This window comes from Panulirus ornatus, chromosome 72 (genome assembly GCF_036320965.1).
Source record: "Panulirus ornatus isolate Po-2019 chromosome 72, ASM3632096v1, whole genome shotgun sequence".
Taxonomy (NCBI): Eukaryota; Metazoa; Arthropoda; class Malacostraca; order Decapoda; family Palinuridae; genus Panulirus; species Panulirus ornatus.
In genome coordinates this window covers 13,599,540-13,605,539 of record NC_092295.1, presented here as the reverse complement: position 1 = coordinate 13,605,539, position 6,000 = coordinate 13,599,540, and positions in this window count along the sequence as shown.

The window sequence follows — 6,000 nt, the reverse complement described above, 5'->3', positions numbered from 1 at the left end:
TTTGGTCGAGGTGGTGTGCAAAGTGAGAGGGTTAGGGAAAATGATTTGGTAAATAGAGAAGAGGTAGTAAATGCTTTACGGAAGATGAAAGCCGGCAAGGCAGCAGGTTTGGATGGTATTGCAGTGGAATGTATTAAAAAAGGGGGTGACTGTATTGTTGACTGGTTGGTAAGGTTATTTAATGTATGTATGATTCATGGTGAGGTGCCTGAGGATTGGCGGAATGCTTGCATAGTGCCATTGTACAAAGGCAAAGGGGATAAGAGTGAGTGCTCAAATTACAAAGATATAAGTTTGTTGAGTATTCCTGGTAAATTATATGGGAGGGTATTGATTGAGAGGGTGAAGGCATGTACAGAGCATCTGATTGGGGAAGAGCAGTGTGGTTTCAGAAGTGGTAGAGGATGTGTGGATCAGGTGTTTGCTTTGAAGAAATACTTAGAAAAGCAAATGGATTGTATGTAGCATTTATGGATCTGGAGAAGGCATATGATAGAGTTGATAGAGATGCTCTGTGGAAAGTACTAAGAATATATGGTATGGGAGGCAAGTTGTTAGAAGCAGTGAAAAGTTTTTATCGATGATGTAAGGCATGTGTACGTGTAGGAAGAGAGGAAAGTGATTGGTTCTCAGTGAATGTAGGTTTGCGGCAGGGGTGTGTGATGTCTTCATGGTTGTTTAATTTGTTTATGGATGGAGTTGTTAGGGAGGTGAATGCAAGAGTTTTGGAAAGAGGGGCAAGTATGCAGTCTGTTGTGGATGAGAGAGCTTGGGAAGTAAGTCAGTTGTTGTTCGCTGATGAGACAGCGCTGGTGGCTGATTCATTTGAGAAACTGCAGAAGCTGGTGACTGAGTTTGGTAAAGTGTGTGAAAGAAGAAAGTTAAGAGTAAATGTGAATAAGAGCAAGGTTATTAGGTACAGTAGCGTTGAGGGTCAAGTCAATTGGGAGGTAAGTTTGAATGGAGAAAAACTGGAGGAAGTAAAGTGTTTTAGATATCTGGTAGTGGATCAGGCAGCGGATGGAACCATGGAAGCGGAAGTGAATCATAGGGTGGAGGAGGGGGCGAAAATCTTGAGAGCCTTGAAGAATGTGTGGAAGTCGAGAACATTATCGCGGAAAGCAAAAATGGGTATGATTGAAGGAATAGTGGTTCCAACAATGTTGTATGGTTGCGAGGCATGGGCTATGGATAGAGTTGTGCGCAGGAGGGTGGATGTGCTGGAAAAGAGATGTTTGAGGACAATATGTGCTGTGAGGTGGTTTGATCGATTAAGTAATGTAAGGGTAAGAGAGATGTGTGGAAATAAAAAGAGCGTGGTTGAGAGAGCAGAAGAGGGTGTTTTGAAATGGTTTGGTCACATGGAGAGAATGAGTGAGGAAAGATTGACCAAGAGGATATATGTGTCGGAGGTGGAGGGAACGAGGAGAAGTGGGAGACCAAATTGGAGGTGGAAATATGGAGTGAAAAAGATTTTGAGTGATCGGGGCCTGAACATGCAGGAGGGTGAAAGGCGGGCAAGGAATAGAGTGAATTGGATCGATGTGGTATACCGGGGTAGACGTGCTGTCAGTGGATTGAATCAGGGCATGTGAAGCGTCTGGGGTAAACCATGGAAAGTTGTGTGGGGCCTGGATGTGGAAAGGGAGCTGTGGTATCGGGCATTATTACATGACAGCTAGAGACTGAGTGTGAACGAATGGGGCCTTTGTTGTCTTTTCCTAGCGCTGCCTCGCACACATGAGGGGGGGGGGGAATGTTATTCCATGTGTAGCGAGGTGGCGATGGGAATGAATAAAGGCAGTGTGAATTGTGTGCATGTGTATATATGTATGTGTCTATGTGTGTATATATATGTGTACATTGAGATGTATGGGTATGTATATTTGCGTGTGTGGAGGTGTATGTATATACATGTGTATGGGGGTGGGTTGGGCAATTTCTTTCGTCTGTTTCCTTGCGCTACCTCGGGAACGCGGGAGACAGCGACAAAGCAAAATAAATGAATAATATATATATATATATATATATATATATATATATATATATATATATATATATATATATATTTATTTATTTATTTATTTTGCTTTGTCGCTGTCTCCCGCGTTAGCGAGGTAGCGCAAGGAAACAGACGAAAGAATGGCCCAAACCGCCCACATACACATGTATATATATACACGTCCACACACGCAAATATACATACCTATACATCTCAATGTACACATATATATACACACACAGACATATACATATATACACATGTACATACTTCATACTGTCTGCCTTTATTTGTTCCCATCGCCACCTCGCCACACATGGAATAATAACCCCCTCCCCCCTCATGCGTGCGAGGTAGCGCTAGGAAAAGACAACAAAGGCCCCATTCGTTCACACTCAGTCTCTAGCTGTCATGTAATAATGCACCGAAACCACAGCTCCCTTTCCACATCCAGGCCCCACACAAATTTCCATGTGGTTTACCCCAGACGCTTCACATGCCCTGGTTCAATCCACTGACAGCACGTCGACCCCGGTATACCACATCGTTCCAATTCACTCTATTCCTTGCACGCCTATCACCCTCCTGCATGTTCAGGCCCCGATCACTCAAAATCTTTTTCACTCCATCTTTCCACCTCCAATTTGGTCTCCCACTTCTCCTCGTTCTCTCCACCTCTGACACATATTTCCTCTTGGTCAATCTTTCCTCACTCATTCTCTCCATGTGACCAAACCATTTCAAAACACCCTCTTCTGCTCTCTCAACCACGCTCTTTTTATTTCCACACATCTCTCTAACCCTTACATTACTTACTCGATCAAACCACCTCACAGCACATATTGTCCTCAAACATCTCATTTCCAGCACATCCACCCTCCTGCGCACAACTCTATCCATAGCCCACGCCTCGAAACCATACACCATTGTTGGAACCACTATTCCTTCAAACATACCCATTTTTGCTTTCCGCGATAATGTTCTCGACTTCCAAACATTCTTCAAGGCTCCCAGAATTTTCGCCCCCTCCCCTACCCTATGATTCACATCCGCTTCCATGGTTCCATCCGCTGCCAGATCCACTCCCAGATATCTAAAACACTTTACTTCCTCCAGTTTTTCTCCATTCAAACTTACCTCCCAATTGACTTGACCCTCAACCCTACTGTACCTAATAACCTTGCTCTTATTCACATTTACTCTTAACTTTCTTCTTTCGCACACTTTCCCTAACTCAGTCACCAGCTTCTGCAGTTTCTTACATGAATCAGCCACCAGCGCTGTATCATCAGCGAACAACAACTGACTCACTTCCCAAGCTGTCTCATCCACAACAGACTTCATACTTGCCCCTCTTTCCAAAACTCTTGCATTCACTTCCCTAACAACCCCATTCATAAACAAGTTAAACAACCTTGGAGACATCACACACCCCTGCCGCAAACCTACATTCACTGAGAACCAATCACTTTCCTCTCTTCCTACACGTACACATGCCTTACATCCTCGATAAAAACTTTTTACTTCTTCTAACAACTTGCCTCCCACACCATATATTCTTAAAACCTTCCACAGAGCATCTCTATCAACTCTATCATATGCCTTCTCCAGATCCATAAATGCTACATACAAATCCATTAGCTTTTCTAAGTATTTCTCTCATACATTCTTCAAAGCTAACACCTGATCCACACATCCTCTACCACTTCTGAAACCACACTGCTCTTCCCCAATCTGATGCTCTGTACATTCCTTCACCCTCTCAATCAATACCCTCCCATATAATTTACCAGGAATACTCAAGAAACTTATACCTCTGTAATTTGAGCACTCACTCTTATCCCCTTTGCCTTTGCACAATGGCACTATGCAAGCATTCCGCCAATCCTCAGGCACCTCACCATGAATCATACATACATTAAATAACCTTACCAACCAGTCAACAATACAGTCACCCCCTTTTTTAATACATTCCACTGCAATACCATCCAAACCTGCTGCCTTGCCGGCTTTCATCTTCCGCAAAGCTTTTACTACCTCTTCTCTATTTACCAAATCATTTTCCCTAACCCTCTCACTTTGCACACCACCTCGACCAAAACACCCTATATATGCCACCCTATCATCAAACACATTCAACAAACCTTCAAAATACTCACTCCATCTCCTTCTCACATCACCACTACTTGTTATCACCTCCCCATTAGCCCCCTTCACTGAAGCTCCCATTTGCTCCCTTGTCTTACGCACTTTATTTACCTCCTTCCAAAACATCTTGTTATTCTCCCTAAAATTTAATGATACTCTCTCACCTCAACTCTCATTTGCCCTCTTTTTCACCTCTTGCACCTTTCTCTTGACCTCCTGCCTCTTTCTTTTATACCTCTCCCACTCATTTGCATTTTCTCCCTGCAAAAATCCTCCAAATGCCTCTCTCTTCTCTTTCACTAATAATCTTACTTCTTCATCCCACCACTCACTAACTTTTCTAATCAACCCACCTCCCACGCTTCTCATGCCACAAGCATCTTTTGCGCAAGCCATCACTGCTTCCCTAAATACATCCCATTCCTCCCCCACTCCCCATACCTCCTTTGTTCTCACCTTTCTCCATTCTCTACTCAGTCTCTCCTGGTACTTCCTCACACAAGTCTCCTTCCCAAGCTCACTTACTCTCACCACTCTCTTCACCCCAACATTCTCTCTTCTTTTCTGAAAACCCCCACAAATCTTCACCTTCGCCTCCACAAGATAATGATCAGACATCCCTCCAGTTGCACCTCTCAGCACATTAACATCCAAAAGTCTCTCTTTCGCGTGCCTATCAATTAACACGTAATACAATAACGCTCTCTGGCCATCTCTCCTACTTACGTATATTTATGTATATCTTGCTTTTTAAACCAGGTATTCCCAATCACCAGTCCTTTTTCAGCACATAAATCTACAAGCTCTTCACCATTTCTATTTACAACACTGAACACTCTATGTATATCAATTATTCCCTCAAGTACCACATTACTCACTTTTGCATTCAAATCACCCATCACTATAACCCGGTCTTGTGCATCAAAACCACTAACACACTCATTCAGCTGTCCCCAAAACACTTGCCTCTCATGATCTTTCTTCTCATGCCCAGGTGCATATGCACCAATAATCACCCATCTCTCTCCATCAACTTTCAGTTTTACCCATATCAATCTAGAATTTACTTTCTTACACTCTATCACATACTCCCACAACTCCTGATTCAGGAGTAGTGCTACTTCTTCTCTTGCTCCTGTCCTCTCACTAACCCCTGACTTTACTCCCCAGACATTCCCAAACCACTCTTCCCCTTTACTCTTGAGCTTCGTTTCACTCAGAGCCAAAACATCCAGGTTCCTTTTCTCAAACATACCACCTATCTCTCCTTTTTTCTCATCTTGGTTACATCCACACACATTTAGACACCCCAATCTGAGCCTTCGAGGAGGATGAGCACTCCTCGCGTGACTCCTTCTTCTGTTTCCCCTTTTAGAAAGTTAAAATACAAGGAGGGGAGGGTTTCTGGCCCCCCGCTCCCGTCCCCTTTAGTTGCCTTCTACGAAATGTGAGGAATGCGTGGGAAATATTCTTTCTCCCCTATCCCCAGGGATATATATATATATATGATGGACAGATTTATAGAAGAGTGAATCTTACTATTTATATACGACAATATAAAAAGGTTCTTGACTACTTTGATTTCATTGTTTAATACATTTATTGCTATAAATTCCCAAACTTTGCAATATTTCTCTAAGAATAAATGATAACGTTCATGATATTTGGGTAGAGACGCTCTTAGCAAAATATTTTTTTGTGCATGACTTGTTAAGATATTTCTAAAAGTTTCCTAATATGTATTTTCCAGTCTACAATATGTCTATTAGTGTATCTGAAGGCACATAGTGACTACCAAAATATTTTTCCTCACCTTTGAAATAAGTATTATAGTGTCAGGCACTGTAAAC